Source organism: Grampus griseus, assembly GCF_964374135.1.
Source record: "Grampus griseus genome assembly, chromosome: 1".
Taxonomy (NCBI): Eukaryota; Metazoa; Chordata; class Mammalia; order Artiodactyla; family Delphinidae; genus Grampus; species Grampus griseus.
The window spans coordinates 39,129,178-39,148,786 of NC_139017.1; the positions used below are offsets into that span (position 1 = coordinate 39,129,178).

A 19,609-nucleotide genomic window follows, 5' to 3' on the forward strand; every position below is an offset into this window, starting at 1 on the left:
CTGCGGAGTGGCTGGGCCCATGAGCCATGGCTGCTGAGCCTGCGTGTCCGGAGCCTGTGCTCCACAACGGGAGAGGCCAAAACAGTGACAGGCCCGTGTACCGCAAAAAAAAATAAAAATAAAAATAAAAAAATCACAGCAAGATCGTTTTTGACCCACCTCCTAGAGAAAAGGAAATAAAAACAAAAATAAACAAATGGGACCTAATGAAACTTAAAAGCTTTTGCACAGGAAAGGAAACCATAAGCAAGACAAAAGACAACCCTCAGAATGGGAGAAAATATTTGCGAATGAAGCAACTGACAAGGGATTAATCTCCAAAATTTACAAGCAGCTCAATATCAAAAAAAAACAAACAACCGGGGCTTTCCTGGTGGCGCAGTGATTGGGATTCTGCCTGCCGATGCGGGGAACACGGGTTCGTGCCGTGGTCCAGGAGGATCCTGCATGCCGCAGAGCAGCTGGGCTCGTAGCCATGGCCGCTGGGCCTGCGCGTCCGGAGCCTGTACCCCGCAGCGGGAGAGGCCACAACAGTGAGAGGCCCACATACCGCAAAGGAAAAAAAAAACCCAATCCACAAATGGGCAGAAGACCTAAACAGACATTTCTCCAAAGAAGACATACAGATTGCCAACAAACACATGAAAGGACATTCAACATCACTAATTATTAGAGAAATGCAAATCAAAACTACAATGAGATATCGCCTCACACTGGTCAGAATGGCCATCATCAAAAAATCTACGAACAACAAATGCTGGAGAGAGTGTGGAGAAAAGGGAACCCTCTTGCACTGTTGGTGGGAATGTAAATTGATACAGCCACTATGGAGAACAGTATGGAGGTTCCTTAAAAGACTAAAAATAGAACTAACAGCAATCCCACTACTGGGCATATACCCTGAGAAAACCATAATTCAAAAAGAGTCATGTACCACAATGTTCTTGCACCTCTATTTACAATAGCCAGGACATGGAAGCAACCTAAGTGTCCATCAACAGATTAATGGATAAAGACGATGTGGCACATATATACAATGGAATATTACTCAGCCTTAAAAAAAAATGAAATTGAGTTATTTGTAGTGAGGTGGATGGACGTAGAGTCTGTCATACAGAGTGAAGTAAGTCAGAAAGAGAAAAACAAATGCTGTATGCTAACACGTGTATATAGAATCTAAAAAAATAAAACAACAGTTCTGAAGAACCTAGGGGCAAGAGAGGAGTAAAGATGCAGATGTAACGAATGGACTTGAGGACACGGGGAGGGGCAAGAGTAAGCTGGGACAAAGTGAGAGAGTGGCATGGACATATAGGCACTACCAAATGTAAAATAGATAGCTAGTGGGAAGCAGCCACATAGCACAGGGAGATCAGCTCTGTGCTTCGTGACCACCTAGAGGGGTGGGATAGGGAGGGTGTGAGGGAGACGCAAGAGGGAGGGGATATGGGGATATATGTATACATATAGTTGATTTACTTTGTTATACAGCAGAAACTAACACAACACTGTAAAGAGATTATACTCCAATAAAGATGTTAAAAAGTATAATAAAATTTAAAAAATAAAGTTAATGCCCATAAGCCAGAAACTGTTTATAGCAAATTAATCTACTATTGTCTTGCTTACAGTGAAGGACATATATGTGCTAGTTTAAGTAAAACCCTGTATGGTTGAGATTGCTTTTGTGAGAAAACATGGACTAACCACTGCATCCTTATTGGAAATTCAAGTTATGTCCAACATTTGCACGTATCTCAGAAATCAAGGGCTATTATCTACTATTTAAGATGATTACACTTGGTAGAAGTAAATTTGTATATTCATCATTTGATATCCGATATTTCATACATTCTAGCCTCCTGTTTGATAAATGAACTTAGTTTTTCAGAAATTCTATAGTTATACAGAGATGGCATTTTTTTTTGGTTTTTTTTTTTTTTTTGGTCTAGGAAAATTAGAGGCAGCTACATAAATCCAAAATAGAAAAATAAATCCCCAAATTTTATTCCACAATTAAATGAACTGTAATAAGTATTGACAAAGGTCATATTTCTAAATCTAACATCAATAATCTTTTCCTTTTTAAAGTATGTATTTCTGGGCTTCCCTGGTGGCACAATGGTTGAGAGTCCACCTGTCGATGCAGGGAACACGGGTTCGTGCCCCGGTCCGGGAAGATCTCACATGCCGCGGAGCAGCTAGGCCTGTGAGCCATGGCCGCTGAGCCTGTGCTCCGCAACGGGAGAGGCCACAACAGTGAGAGGCCCCTCCAAAAAAAGATATATTTCTGATTTCATGTGTAGAAAAGTGATGGAGCAGTACATTTGCATATTTTATACAGAACACAGGTGATTACATTATTCTATATTTAGAGTCTGGTAAAGAAGGAAGTTTTCAAGGTTTCCCCAGAGTATATCTTTTAAGTCCGAAAGGTAATATGCAGTACATTTTTAATGTTTTGTCTTTGTTGGAAACAATTTGAGTCAAAACACATTTCCTATCTTCTAAAATAGGTTTTCAAAGTCCTTAGAGTGTGTTTCCAAATAATGCATGGCCTAAGTTTAACCACACATTAATTAGAAACTTCTTACAAAGAAGAATCCTTTTTGTAAAAAACACAAAAAGTTTAATTCTTATAGCTTAGAAAGGATAGTATTACCTACAGGAAGCAGTTTCCACATACCAGATTTTAGAAAGCACCTCTAAAAGTAATCATCTCGCTTACCTTCCCAAGACTTCCCTTCTATTTAGGGATAATGCTATGGCATGTCAAAGCTATTTTTATACAGACTAATGAAGTGTACAGCTTTTTTCTTGCTCTTTTGAAAGTGTAAATTTATTTCCTATTAGTAGAAACAAAAGCTTAAAATCCAAAGTCGGAACCAACAGAGAGCTGAAGGTGGATGTTATCACCAGGGCCAGAAGCAAGAGACACACCACAGGGTATGAGGGTCACCTTCCCTGTTTTATCCACTCTGGAAGCTTTTATTAATCATGACAGTAATATATATATATATATATATATATATAGAACATTTGGAAAAATAAGAATTAAAAAAAATCACTTGCAGTTCCTAAAACAGTTTTTACAACATGCATATATTCAATTTTTGGTTTTAATAGTTATCATAATAAATGTGCTTTCAACTATTTTCATCTAACATAAGCATGTTCTAAGGCTTTTTTTTTTTTTTTTTTTTTTGCGGTACGCAGGCCTCTCACTGTTGTGGCCTCTCCCGTCGCGGAGCACAGGCTCCAGATGCGCAGGCTCAGCGGCCATGGCTCACGGGCCCAGCTGCTCCGCGGCATGTGGGATCTTCCCGCACCGGGGCACGAACCCGTGTCCCCTGCATCGGCAGGCGGACTCTCAACCACTGCGCCACCAGGGAAGCCCTGTTCTAAGGCATTTTGAAGTCATCAATATCTCGCTGAGTAGCTACATGTAAAATAGTTTACATACCACTCTTCTATCATTAAATGAATTTGTATAACAGAATCCAAGATCAAGTGACCATTTGCAAGGTGATTATAGAGATGATTTATACATCAGACAAGGATCAAACTGGAAACAGTGAAATTCTGTTATTCTTTGAGGCCTGTATGAAACGACACTGCGCTGTAGAAAGGATAAAACATGGTCAAGACCACTGAGTCCTTGCAACTCAGAAGGAGCCAAAAAAGATCCATGTAAAGCAAGCAGACTGAAACCTGCATTCCCACAGCTGTGCTATTTTCCATGAATTTTCCTAAGTTCCATATTATTACACTGTGTATTAATATTCTATCAGAATGTTCATTTCTATCCATCCACCTCATCTCAGCATAAGTTGGGGGTGGGGAGAGGTTAATAAAGGTAAAGGAAACTTTGGCGAGAGAAGGAGATAGAACAAGAAGTCAGAAAGAAACAAAAGGGCAAGTAGAAGAGAAAAAAGATCAAGGCTGTTTAGATAACAAAGAGACAGTTCTGGAAGAATAAGATAGGAACTTAGCCAGTTACAGTCACTCTGTCTAGGAAGTTCTTTTGAAAGAAGTTATCCTTAAAATAGGATTTGAGTAGGTGGAAAAGTGAGATCAAGGAGACATAGCACTAGGCAATATTTTTACACCAGTTTGCCCAGGCACACCACACTAACCAACATTTATTCATGCTCCATTTTTAAGGCCTAAAGTTCTAAACTGATGAGAAAACAAAATAGCCCAAAATAGAACAAAGGGATTTTTACAGTGTCAATTTCACGCATCCATAGAATTCCCAAATTTGGAGATTCTGTTGGCCTTTTCAATAGAATGTCACTGGTTTCTACTCATTTGATTTTCCAATACACTTAAGTGTATACTTCCATAACAGATACCAGTTTGAACAAAAATATGCTTTATACCAACATAAAATTAATCATAGGGGAAATAGTTAGGGAAACTATTCAGGTTTCCACAGAAAGGCAATCTCGTTTTTATTAGAGGTTTTGAAAACAAGTGAATATTTTTTCCTGCCTTTCCTGAATATATAGTAAAAGATCATGACAAGGATTGAAAATCTTACAGTCTGTATACACACTCACAACCAACAAAGTAAGCTGTTAACCCCACTTGTATTGAAGGTAAACCAAACTTCCCACACCCCAAATTAGTCACCAATAAAAGGCAAAATATCACAATACTAAAACATTCCAATAATATTCTGATAAACAGTTCCTCTGTTTCAGGCCCCGTAAAATTTACGTATTTCTCACTGCAGCTGAATTGACTCATTGCCATTAATAAACCTACAAGAAATGTTTGTGCTTTGGGGATCCAGGTAAAATTTCTTAATACACTGCAGAGTAAATTTACTAATGACTTGCTAACATTATGCAGAGAAAAGGAAGTCATGCAAAACTGCTTAATATGTTTATATTTCTTGGCTCTTAAGGTCACAGAATCAAGACAGAAGAAACAATATATGAATAACTTTCCAAAATGCAGTGATTCGTACTCATCCTGTCTTAGCTTCTTAGCTTTTAAAACTCCAAGTTTCCCCCTTCTTTCTCAATTACACACCCATACACTTACTAGTTACAGCAAATCTGAACTGGTTGAAATCCATTTTGTTGAAAAATAGGAACCTGATAGAATTTCTTATACTTTTTCAAGCCAACTGGAATGACTGAGCTACCCTTTGACACCTGTCCAGTAGCTACTGCACAGAAATGCAATTAAATCCTTCCCTTGGGCACCTCTCAGCCTGACTGAAGAGTGTCACACCACACTTCAGCACTGAAAACGAGCCTGGCATCTTTCCTCGTGTTTTCTACATTCGTCATTCACATATGCAGCATTGTTCATCTTCATTCACACAAAGATACCAATCCCAAGAGCATTTCAGAGCACAGCAACCTGTGAAATGAAAGATGCCCCCAAAATCTACATGATAAGCACAAGACTAGAGAATCTCCTCTGCTCAGAGGCCGAAAATGTGAAGATGCCATTAGCAGGGCAGTCTTTGCTGGAGGATGGGTCTAATGCCTGGAAAGGTACCAAGATGGGCTAACCATCCTTAGTGATCTTCACTTCTCCTGCCCCCAGACTTCCTCAAATCAAGAATGTGTTTATGCTGGTAGAATGAGCAGGATGGGCTATGTTTAAACTGGGCAGAGAGAGAGAGGAAAGAAAAGTCACAGTAAAGCAACACAGAGTCTCTTGAGGATCCAGAGGGGGCATGGGAGGGGCAAGAGTGCTGGCATCAAGAGATGACTGAATACACCTGAGCCTCACTCACTTTTCCATGTTTAATCACCTGCTGTGCATCGACTGTATGTCCTCTAGACAGCTACCTCTCCTTAACTAACTATTGGGAACCAGCAGTTTAAGACCTGAGGTGCTTCACCATCTCACAAAAATAACCCTGTGACCACTATCAGTAATGGTATCATTTGACAGGAATCAGATACATATAATTTATCTTCCACAAAAGCTGAGGCATAGAGAATCTAAATGGATCACTAGTTCAAAGTAAGTAAAAACAATAATAAAATAACCTGGAAAATCAGTCACAGGTCTTGGTGTTACTGTTTAGCTGTATTACATTTTTGGTTGCCTAGCTTTAGACATAGTTATTATTTATAATATTATTTCTATGTGATAACACTTTGAAAGTTCCCAGTAGTAAATATATTTATAAATGAATTTTTTAAAAAAATAGTCCATTCATAAGTTTGAAGCTGGGTGAACATCTTGTTTATTTTGTCCACATGTATATAATGTATCCCAAATGATCATCAGGCCTTGTCTTATCTCTTTGTGTCACATATGGCCTATATGTCTAGCATAATGCTAACTGTGCAAGAATTATTTGTGGCATATGCTGTGCTTACTGATTTCTAAGTACATATAAAATCACTAACATGAGCTGACTGACTAGAGTACTAATTGCACATTACAGGTCATGGTAAAGAGAGTAAGACTTTGCAGTAGCATTTGACACAGCTGATCTCTCCCCACTGGCAACATGTCTTAGCTCACAGAACACGACACTCTAGCTTTCCTCCAATCTCCCTGACTGCTGTTTCATCCCCCTCACCTTTGAGCCCATGGTTCTGTTCTCTATCCATCCACACTCTTAGGTGATTTTATTTAAACTCAAGGCTTTAAATATTGTCAATATGCTGATAACTCCCAAAGGTATTCTTCATCCTGGACTGTTCCCTGCTTGGAGGTCTGAAAGGCAGTTCAAACCAATCATATGCCGAATTGAACTCCTAAGCTCCTTCCTGAAACTGTTCCACATGAGTTCTTCCCATCTCAATAGTTGGCAACTTTATTTTTCTAGTTCCCTCAGGCCCCAAACCTATGAATCATCCTAGACTTCTTTCTCTCACAACTCACATCAAATTCTGTTAGCTTTACCCTCAAAAGATCCCAATTTGACCACATCTCATCACATTCACTGCTTCTGTCCTCACCCAGGCCACCACTGTCTCCCTACTGGGCTCTTGCAGTGGATTCTCAACTTCATCCACCTACATTCTCCTCCTCACAGGGCAACCGCAGTGATCCCTTTAAGTTACAAGTTAGATCATGTCCCTGCTCTGCTCCAAGTCCTTTCATGGTCCTGCAACTCACTCTGAGTAAAATCTAAGATCCCAAACACCAATTTACAAGGCCCTATACGATCTGAACCCGTTACTCCTCTAACCTTTTTAAATATAAATTTCCCCTTCATTCATCCCCTGTAACCAGATGGCCTCTCCCAAGAATGTGCCTACCTCTGGGCCTCTGCTTTTGCTCTCCTCTCTACCTGGAATGCCTTCCTCCAGTTATTCACATGTCTATGTACAGCTATTTATTACCTTCCTGATCCATGCTAAAATATCTGAGTTCCCTGATCTGCCAATTTAATTAGCCCAGGCAGTGACTCTCTATTTTTTCAAAACACTTAGAATTGTGGTTTTTCATTTGTAATTACCTTATATGTTTATTAGTTTACTTATTTATTGCTGCTATAATTATAAAAATCTTACTTGAGTTGTTCATGGCTTTAAAGTCCATGGCTTCAAGTGGGGTGACATCAGCAAGATGGTCAAACAGAAATCTCAAGACCCTCTCCCCCTCCCCCAGAAAGAGGTACCAATTCAACAATGCACAGACTAGTTCCCTTAGTGAGAAATCAGTTAAGAGGCTCCTAAACCTCAAATGAGCATGAAACCAACCACATCAAAGCTCGTAGAAAAATTCATGGCACTCGCCAGTTCAGTGTGGTGCAACTGGAAGCAAACCCAGCCTCTGGCTTCTGCTTAGAGAGGAAAGAAACTGGAACATGCATCTAATGTTCTGGATTTTGGGGTACCACCCAAGGGACAGATTTCTGTCTTGCCTATCTTAGAGCACTTACAGGACTCCGTACACTCTAGCTGCCTGGAGGACACTGAGAACCAAAGTGAGCTGGGCAGCTTGCAGCTTGCTTCTGCCTCAAAGGATGCATGATACAGGTGACAGAGTCTATTACAGCTTAACGCTGTCTCCCTCAGGGAACAGAAAAGAGTGGAGCATGTGTCTGACACTCCAGCTTTTGGGAACTGGCTACCCAAAGGACTGGTTTCTATCTCATCCAACTCAAAGCACTGATGGGATGCAGCATATTCTAGAAACATTAGGGCCACTGAGAATAAAAGAGACCTGGAAGGCTTGCAATAGCTCTAGAAAACCTGCAGTACTAGATTCCAGAGGTAGCAAGAGATTACAAACAGACAAATCCATCTAATTGGAAATTTATATGCATAAGTCCAGAGAGTATGTAACCACAGAAAAGGTTTGAAGGCCCACCAAATCTCATGCTGGGCAGACTGGTGAAAGTCTTTTCCTGTACATAATCAGTCTGTAAAGAATGAGAGAGGTGGCTGTTTTTCCAAATGTGTAGATGACAACACAAAATAACACCACACACAAAGAAACAGGGAAGCATGGCTCGATCAACTGAACAACATAAATCCCCAGAAACGAACACTAAAGAAACAAAGGTATATGAATTACCTCAAGGAATACTAAATAACGATCATAAAGATGATCAGTGAGCTAAGGAAAACAATGCATGAACAAAATGAGAATGTGCACAAAAAGAAAGTATAAAAAAGAACCGAACAGAAATTTTGGAGCCGAAGAATACAATAACTGAATGGAAAATTCTCTAGAAGCATTCAACACCAGACCCAATCAAGCAGAAAAAAAGAATCAGGGAATAGAAAGACAAGAGATTTGAAATTATCCAGGCAGAAGAACAAAAAGAAAAAGAATGAAAAAGAGTAAAGAGAGGGAATTCTCTGGTGGCCCAGTAGTTACTACTGGGTGCTTTCACTACTGGGGCCTGGTCAGGGAACTAAGATCCTGCAAGCTGTGCAATGTGGCAAAAAAAAAAAAAAAGAGTAAAGAGAGCCTAAGGGATTTAGGGACCACCATCAAGCAGACCAGTATACATCCAAAGACCCAGAAGTAGAAGAAAGAAAGAGGCAGAGAGCTTATTTGAATAAATAATGGCCAAAAACATCCCAATTCTGGGGAAGACAATAAACATACAGATTCAAGAAAGCCCAAAAGATTCTCAACAGGGTGAATCCAAAGAAGTCCCCATCCAGAGACATATAATCCAATTGTCAAAAGTCAAAGACAAAGGGAGAATTTTGAAAGCAGCAAGAGAAAAGTAACTTATCACATACAAGGGACCACACATAAGACTAGTAGATTTCTCAGCAGAAAACCTGCAGGGCAGAAAAATATATTCAAAGTGCTAAAAGAAAAAAATGCCACCCAGGTACACTATATCTGGTAAAACTGTCCTTCAAAAATGAAAGATAAATAAAGACTTTGCCAGATTAAACAAAAATTAATGGAGTTCATTACCACTCAGGCTGCCTTACAAGAAATGTTAATGGAGTCTTTCACGTTGAAATGAAAGGACGTTAGAGAGCAACAAGAAAGCACATAGAAGTATAAACTTCATTCTTAAAGGTAAATATATAAACAAATATAGAATATTTGAAGGTGGTGCATAATTATTTTAATTCTGATATAGAAGTTAAAATACAAGAGTACAAAAATAACTATAACCACAAAAATGTTAATGCACACAAAATAAAAATGATGTAATTTGTGACATCAATATATAAAGCATGTGTGTGTGAGAAGAAGTAAAAGAGTAGAGTATTGGTACATAATTGAGGTTGTTGTTATCACCGTGAAATAGACTATTATAACTATAAGATGTTTTGTACAAGCCCCATAGAAACTACAAAGAAAATATGTATAGAAGATATACAAAAGAAAAAGAGAAAGAAATCAAAACATCATCACAAAAAATCAGCAAAAAAAAGACGGCAAAGAGGAAAGAGTGACAAAAAGCTACAAGACAAACAGAAGCAATGAACAAAACAGTAATAGTAAGTTCTCGCCTAAGATGTAGAGTGGCTGAATTGTTTTTTTTAAAAAAAGAGATTCAACAATATGCTGTCTACAAGAAACTAGTTTAGATTTAAGGTGATACATAGACCGAAAATTAATAGAAAAATATTCTCTCGTGAATGGTAAAGAGAGTAGGGGTGGCCATATTTATATAGAACAATAGACTTTAAGTCAAAAACTGTAACAAGAGACAAATAAGGATATTATATAATGATAAAAGGGTTAATTCACCAGTTAGATATAACAATTATAAGTATGTATGAATCTAACATCAGAGCATCCAAATACATGAAACAAACATTGACGTAACTAAAGGGAGAAATAAACAGCAACCACAATTATAGTAGTAGAATTCAATGTCCCACTTTCAATAACTGATTGAGCATCCAGACAGAAGAACAATAAGGAAACAGAGGACATGAACAACACTATAAACCAAAGAACCTAACAGACATGCCCCTCAATTGCAGCAGAATACATATTTTTCTCAAGTGCCCACAGAACCTTCTCCAGGAAAGATCACATGTTAGGTCACAAAAAAGGTTTTAACAAAATTTAAGAAGGCTGAAATCATACCAAGTATCTTTGTCAACTAAAATGGAATGAAACTAGAGATCAGTAGCAGAAAAAAAACTAGAAAATTCACAAATTGTGGAAATTAAACAACATACTCCCGAACAACGAATGGTTCAAGGAAGAATCAAAAGGGAAATCAGAAAATATCTTGAGCCAAATAAAAATGAAAACACACATAACAAAGCATATGGAATGCAGCAAAAGCAGTACTAAGAGGGAAGTCAATAGTGGTAAACACCTTTATTAAAAAAGAAAGCTCTCAAATAAAGAACCTAACTTTATACCTCAAGAAACTAGAAAAAACAAAGCTCGATATTAGCAGAAGGACAGAAATAATAAAGATCAGAGCAGAAATAAGCAAAATAGAGAATAGAAAAACAGAAAAAATCAGCAAAAATAAGAGTTGGTGTTTTGAAAAGATAAACAAAATTGACAAACCTTTAGCTAATTGACTAAGAAAAAAGTAAGAAGCCTCAAATAAATAAAATCAGAAATGAAAGAGGAGACGTTACAACCAATGCCACAGATACAAAAATGATTATAAGAGACTATGATAAACAATTATACCCAACAAATTGGATAACCTAGAAGAAATGAATAAATTGCTAGAAACAATCTGCAAAGACTGAGTCATGAAAAAAACAGAAAATTAAACATACCTAAACTAGTAAGGAGATTGAATCAGTAATTGAAAAGCTCCCAAGCCCAGGCCCAGAGGATTCACTGATGAATGCTACCAAACATTTAAAGAAGAATTAACACCAATCTTTCCCAACCACTTCGAAAAAATTGAAAAGGACATTTCCAAACTTATTTTACAGAGTCAGCATTACCCTGATACCAAAGCCAGAAAAAGATACTACAATAAAAGAAAATTATATGCCAATATCTGTGATGAATATAGATGCAAAAGTCATCAACAAAATACTATCAAACTGAATTTAATAGCACATTAAATGGATCATACACATGACCAAGTGAGATTTATCCCTGGGAGGCAAGGATGATTCAATAAACAAAAATTAATCAACATGATAACATTAAGAGAAAAAGGAATAAAAATCATATATTCATCTCAATAGATAAAGAAAAACCATTTGAAAAAATTCAACACCTTGTCATGACAAAAAGTTTTCAGCAAACTAGAAACAGAAGGAAATTACTTCAACATAATAAAGTCCATATATGAAAAACCCACTGCTAGCATCATATTCAACAATGAAAAAAAAGTTTTTCCTCAAAGATCAGGAACAAGGCAAGGATGCTAACTCTCGCCACTTCTATTCAACATAGTACTGGAAGTCCTAAATAAAGCAATTAAGCAACAAAGAGAAATAAAGGCATCCAAATTGAAAAGAAAGAAGTAAAAGTATTTCTGTCCAGATTACATGACGTTATATGTAGAAAATCCTAAAGATTACACACACAAAAAAACTGTTAGTACTAATAAACAAATACAACAAAGTGGCAGAATACAAAATCAACAGAAGAAACAGTTGTGTTTCTACACTAACAGTGAACAATCAAAAAAATTAAGAAAACATTCTCATTTATAATAGCATCAAAAATGAATAAATACTTAGAAATAAACTTAACCAAGGAGGTGAATGACTTGTATAATGAAAAATACAAAATTTGCTGAAAGAAATGAAAGAAAACAGAAATAAATGGAAACATGTCCTGTGTTCATATATTGGAAGACTTAATATCATTGAAATGTCTATACTACCCAAAATGATTTGCTGAGTCAATGAAACCCCTATTGAATTCTGAATGTTACACTTTGCAGAAATAAAAAACAATTCTAAAATTCGTATGTTATTACTCTAGGAGGTGGATCAAAAAGGATCTTGCTGCGATTTATGTCAAAGACTGTTCTGCCTATGTTTTCTTCTAAGTTTTACAGTGTCTGGCCTTACATTTAGGTTTTTAATCCATTTTGAGTTTATTTTTGTGTATGGTGTTAGGAAGTATTCTAATTTCATTCTTTTACATGTAGCTGTCCAGTTTTCCCAGCATCACTTATTGAAGAGACTGTCATTTCCCCAGTGTATATTCTTGCCTCCTTTGTCCAAGATAAGGTGACTAATGAAAATAATAACAAAAATAGATAAGTGGGACTTAATTAAACTTAAAAGCTTTTGCACAGCAAAGGAAACCATAAATAAGCCAAAAAGATAACCCTCAGAATGGGAGAAAATATTTGCCAACGAAGCAACTGACAAAGGATTAATCTCCAAAATATACAAGCAGCTCATGCAGCTCAATATCAGAAAAACAAACAATCCAATCAAAAAATGGGTGGAAGACCTAAATAGACATTTCTCCAGTGAAGACATACAGATGGCCAACAACACATGAAAAGATGCTCAACATCACTAATTATTAGGGAAATGCAAATCAAAACTACAATGAGGTATCACCTCGCACTGGTCAGAATGGCCATCATCAAAAAATCTGCAAACAATAAATGCTGGAGAGGTGTGGACAAAAGGAAAATCTCTTGCACTGTTGGTGGGAATGTAAATTGATACAGCCACTTTGGAGAACAGTATGGAGGTTCCTTAAAAAACTAAAAATAGAATTACCATATGACCCAGCAATCCCACTACTGGGCATATACCTTGAGAAACACATAATTCAAAAAGATACATGTACCCCAGTGCTCATTGCAGCACAATTTACAATAGCCAGGACATGGAAGCAACCTAAATGTCCATCGACAGATGAATAGATAAAGAAGATGTGGTGCATATATACAATGGAATATTACTCAGCCATAAAAAGGAACAAAATTGGGTCATTTGTAGTGATGTGAATGAACCTAGAGTCTGTCATACAGAATGAAGTAAGTCAGAAAAACAAATATCGTATATTAATGCATATATATGGAATCTAGAAAAATGGTACTGATGAATCTATATGCAGGGCAGGAAAAGAGACACAGACATAGAGAACATACTTGTGGACACCGTGGGGGAAGGGGAGGGTAGGACAAAGTGAGAGAGTAGCATTGACATATACACACTACCATGTGTAAAACAGATAGCTAGTGGGAAGCTGCTGTATAGCACAAGGAGCTCAGCTCGGTGCTCTGTGATTACCTACAGGGGTGGGATGGGGGGTGGGAGGGAGGCTCAAGACGGAGGGGACATATGTATACATATAGCTGATTCACTTCACTGTACAGCAGAAACTAACACAACATTGTAAAGCAATTATACTCCAATAAAAAAAAATTCGTATGGAACTACAAAGGACCCCGCATAGCCAAAACAATTTTGAGAAAGAACAAAGCTGGAGGTCTCACACTTCCTAACTTCAAAACATATTACAAAGCTACATTAATCAAAACGGTATGGTATTGGCACATAGACATATAGACAATGGAAGAGAGAGCCCAGAAATAAAACCATGCATACATGATCAAATGATCTTCAAAAAGAGTATCAAGACCACAAACAGGGAAAATACAGTCTCTTCAACAAATGATGTGGAAAACCGACATCCACATGCAAAAGAATGAAAGTGAACCCTCATCTTACATCATACACAAAAATCAACTTGAAATGGATTAAAGACTTAAACATAAGATCTGAAACTAGAAAACTAGAAAACATAGGAGACAAACTTCATAAACCTGGTCTTGGCAATGATTTCTTGGAAATGTTGTCAAAAGCACTGGCAACAAAATAAAAATAGACAAGTAGGACTTCATCAAACTAAAAATCTTCTTCACAGCAAAGGAAACAATCAACAGAGTGAAAAGGCAACCTACAGAATGGGAGAAAATAACGGAAAACCATATATCTGATAAGGGGTTAATATCCAAAATACATAAGGAACTCCTACAAGTCAACAGCAAAAAAAATTAATAAAGTTAATATTTTTTAAATGAGCAAAAGACTTAAGTAGACATTTATTCAAAAATGATATACAAATGCCCAACAGGTACATGAATAATGCTCATCATCACTAATCATGGAAATGCAAATCAAAACCACAATGAGATATAACCTCACATCATTAGGATGGCCATTATAAAAACAAAACAAAAGAACAAAAAATAGAACATAACAAGTGTTGCCAATGATGTGGAGAAATCTGAACGCTTGGGCACTTTGGTGGGAATGTAAAATGGTGCAGCCACTAAAGGAAATAGTATGGATGGTCCTCAAAAATTAAAGATAGAACTAGCTTATGATCCAGCTAAGCCATCTCTGAATATTTAACCAAAAGAATCAAAAACAGATTCTCAAAGAAATATCTACATTCTATGATAGTTGCAGCATTGTTCACATTAGTCAAGAGGTGAAAACAATCTAAATGTCAATCAATGGAGGAATGGATAGAGAAGAAAGCGGTATATGCATACAATGAAATATTATTCAGCCTTAAAAAAAAAGGCATCCTTGTCACATGCTATAACTTGAATGAACCTTGAGGACATTATGCTAAGTGAAATAAGCTAGTCACAGAAGGTCAAATACTTCATGATTCTATTTACATGTGGTATCTAAGTGGTCAAACTCAACAGAAGCAGAAAGTAGAATGGTGGTTACCAGGCTTTGGGTAGGGGCAGGGAAGTGCAGTTGCTTTCTCAGTGGATACAGAGCCTCAGTCATGCAAGATGCAAAAGTTCAAGAGATCTGCTGTACAACATTGTGCTTACAGTTAACAATACTGCACTTAACACCTAAGAATTTGTTAACAGGGTAGATCTCATGCTATGCACTTTTTACCACAATAAAAAAATAATAATAAAAGGTTAAGTCCCTGGCATAGGAGAATAGTCTTAAAAGACTACGGTATATCCATAAAATGGCATACTATAAAGCCATTAAAAAGGATTTCATAAATCTATAGTTAAAGATATAGATATAGATTCATAATATATTGTGAAGTGAGACAATTAGGATATAAAATAATCTGTATTATAAAGTACAGTTTTGAGAGAAAAAGAAACCATAGTCTCATACAGTGCCAGGTACATAATAGGTATTCAATAAATATTCACTTAACATGTAAACATTCATGGAATTTTCTTTCATTTACCAGATAAATTTTTTTTTAATTCTAAGTTGTCTCACTTCTCCTTCCTAGTTCATTTTGATTTATCATCCCCTAATTAAAAGGATTAATCCTTTAAAAAATCCATTTATAACTTTATCTGGCAATTTTGATGGCAAGAACCTTCAAAAGGACACTACTCACTTTAATTTTTCTCAAGATTCAGAAGGATTCTCCCTAATCCTAAAATTCTGAGATTTTTTTTTCATTCATTCATCCAGCCAGCCAGCCAGCCAGCCAGCCATTCATTCATTCACCATAAGAGGCAGCAAGCAATGGATAGATGCAAAATATTGAGTCATCTATATGGGTATACAGACTGTATACAGACTGCAGCTCTGGAGAACAGAAAACAAAATATCTGCACTACTTATTTCAACAAAATTAAAAATGTTAGAATGCAGCCCTGATCTTGTAAAGATGGTTATATTTATAAGAGAAAGAAAAAGGAGAAATTGGGAGGTGGGGGATAAAGAGTAGGGAGCTAGAACTCACGGATCCAATAGTGTTCTTTTACTAACTGGTAGCAGGCTCTTAGAAAAATTACTGAACTGTTTATTTTCTTAGCTCTAAAATGACAGAGTTTGACTAGGCACTGTAGATTCCAAGTTCCAAATTCAATTAGTCTATTCCTTAAAATGTTGTACACAATTAATACAAAATACATTATGATAAAATTTTGCTGACACTTTTCAGAAATTCCCTGACTTTCAGATATAGTTACCACTTTTGCTTGCTCTTTGCATTTTCTTTGAGACTCAAAGACACATATCCCAGTTCAGTTTATATATGAGATTAACTTATTTTTTTCTTTTCCTCAAGAAAGGAATCTCATTAGGTCCCTAACAAGAAGGCTATCTGAAACAATTTAATCCTGCATAAGGAAAGAATCACGGAGGATAAAACACAGACACAAACACACAAACATACACACACGTTCTCTATGGATCAAGAAATAAGGCTATGAGGTACTGACTAAAGAGAATAAAGCAGGAAGTCTTGTCCTATCAAAAAATAGTTTTGCATCATTTTTGTATAATAGCACCATATAGCTGTCCATGAAAAATATGTCTCAGGAATGATATCATTATCATAAAATAAGATTATTTACAATTTTAATCAAGCCAACTTATTTAAAACTAGCCTCATGTAATAGATCTTTCAGGCCTGCTCAAATCAAGAGCCAAATGTCATTATCTGATAAAACATCTTCCAGGAATGAACACTGCTATGAAGCTTTGGAACTTGTTAACCAGAGAGAAAAAAAAGGAAATCGTTATTTATCAACGAAAAACTAATTACACAGTTATTTACGGTAACATGTAAGCTGTAACATGCCTAGAAATACCACTATTGTGGAAGATTTTAAATAAAAAATAATTTTTAAAGGTAAAAAAATATACATCTTGTATCCTAAAATGGATACTAGAATGTATTTTGATAAAAATAAAAATAAAATAAAGGGCTTCTGCCCGTGCAAATCATCTAGCAATTATCTATGCTCATTAAAATGATCTTCTTTTCAATGAATCTTAGACACATTAAGTTGAATATCTAGTATCAGCTTCAGAACACTCAGCCATCTCCCCTCTCTCTTATATCTTCCCCAAAAGTACACACATTTCCAGCATCATCGCCCTTGAGCACGTCTTCCTAAAGGGCTCCTAGCCTACTAGCCCAAACACTGTTTGTCCCCCCTTATTTAAAATTCTTCACAAAATCAACTTTCATTAAAATTTCTCCAACTCATCTTTCTAATCCCCCTAAGTCGCCACCTTATTTGCCTAGCACAATTATGATATAATTCTGTTTGTTTCTTTCTAAACTTTCTATTTGTCAATTTCCATTGCATGTAAAACCTAGACCACTAATGAAGACCTGTGAGGCTTTGGCCTATTTCCCTCAACTCATGAATGATGGGCCAACCACACTGGTGTTTGCATAGGCCCTCGGACACACCAAGAATGCTCCCACCTTTGCATTTGCTGCCTACTCCTCCTCAAATGCTTCCTCCCAAGATCTCTACATGACTGACTCCCTCATTCAAACCTCATCCCAAGGTCACCAGCTCAGAGAAAACACAGCCCTTCTAGAGGAGCCCTGCTCCCATCATTCCATCTCACTGGGTCATTCTTTAGTCTTCAGAACATTTGTACTTCCTGAAATTATCTTGTGCAGCTACTCCTTCGTTTATTTTTTAGTCACTTCCCACTAGGATAGAAGCTTCATGAGAGCGGGACTCTGCCAATATAGTTCTATGTTGATGACTCCCCTTGCTTAAAACTACACCTCTTGGGCTTCCCTGGTGGCGCAGTGGCTGAGAGTCCGCCCGACGATGCAGGGGACACGGGTTTGTGCCCCGGTCCGGGAAGATCCCACATGCCCCGGAGCGGCTGGGCCCGTGAGCCATGGCCGCTGAGCCTGCGCATCCGGAGCCTGTGCTCCGCAACGGGAGAGGCCACAACAGTGAGAGGCCCGCGTAACACACACACACACACAAAAAACACTACACCTCTTAAAAAACATTACACGCAGAATGAATGAATGTGCATTTTAACTACCTCTTCCTTTAGATGAGTAAGTCTGACCTCAGGTCTGTCTAATAGCTGATAATGCTACCTGAATGTGATAGATGAATGCAAAAATGCTTCTGAGTGAGGATGCAGAAAGAGAACTCAGGATGTCCAGTGTGTGTCCAAATGCCCAAAAAAGTTCAGATTCACAAAACTATGCTGCAAATCAATTTTGTTTTCCTGTACGAGTGATAAGTTACTTTGACTTATCAAAATGTAATTTTGTCTTATAAAATTCTATTTAATAAAAACTGGGAATAAATCATTTGATGATTTGTTCATGGACTAGGACAAGTGGAAAACAGCAGCAGCCTGCCTACCTCCTGAGAAGCAAGAGAAAAACAGGTGTTCAAAGAAACCCTCACTAACCCCTCCCTCATGCAACAGGAACTTCAGAACTGCACCCAGCAACATTTAAATTTCCTTACAGACGGGTAGGTAATTAACATTGTAAATTCTACTTTACCGGAAAAAAGCACAAGCACTAGAGCGAGCTTTAAAGTCAAAGCTAAGAAGACCTCTGCCATATTCACTAGCTGCTTCTTTGCTCAACAAACACCTGGGACCCCATCATCTGAGATGCTGCTATGTGAAAATATGCTGCCCACTGAAGAACATAACTTGTACGCATCTCCGTGGCTATTTTAAGGAAAATAAGACCTTTCCTTTACTTCCCCTGCAAAATAAAAGATAAGAATCCTAAATCCATCTAATAAGGATGTTTCTCCTTTCTAGTCCATTTGGGCTTGCCTTACTTGGAAATCTGTTAGTGAATCCTGACCACACTATCACTCTGTTGGAAACACACAGCACCACAGACCCATGGGGTGGTGACTTGGGTTAACACAAAACCTCCCTAAGGACTCCCCTTCAAATATGGAGGAGAAGTGAGGTACCTCTGCTCTCGGGGTTAACACCAAAACGTCTAAATGGACACAAACCAGTGTCTCTTCACCCATAAATCTCAGAATCTGCTTCCCTGGTACCATTAGTTTCACTCTTGTGCCGATCGCACATATGTCCAAGGAGAGTGGAGTTCATTTTATTGTACCTGTCACTTAAATCAAATGTTTTCAAATCATCCTCTATAGTATATGAATAACAGTGATAGGAAAGGAGAACTTTTCATTTGCCCAAAAGGAACATGTCCTGTTTTAGCAATTACGAGTTTCTGATGACTCCCCATACTCCTCTAAGTGAGCTTTAGCAAAATAAGAAGAGATGCAATAACTGTAGAAAAGGGACTTTACAGCAGCCAAGAAACTATTTTGGGACCCTAAAAATGGAAAATTTAAGAATTAAAGATTCTTTTTCCTGAAATATGCATCACTGCAACCCATGTGGCCACGTAACAGTGTCTACTGAGATTCTTCTCCCTTTTCACAGTACTCACATTCATTGCTTTACTTATTTCTGAAAGCTCCCTTAAATGCTACATCACCAGAGGACGCATTTTACTT

At 37.4% G+C, this 19,609-nt stretch overlaps 1 protein-coding gene across 3 annotated transcripts in view; it reads right to left on the bottom strand.

Moving 5' to 3' along the window:
* Window positions 1–19,609, bottom strand: part of KCNK2 (potassium two pore domain channel subfamily K member 2) — a gene marked incomplete at both ends in the record, with an annotated part of 226,035 nt that overhangs the window by 121,370 nt on the left and 85,056 nt on the right. The gene's annotated exons all lie outside the window — the stretch shown is intronic.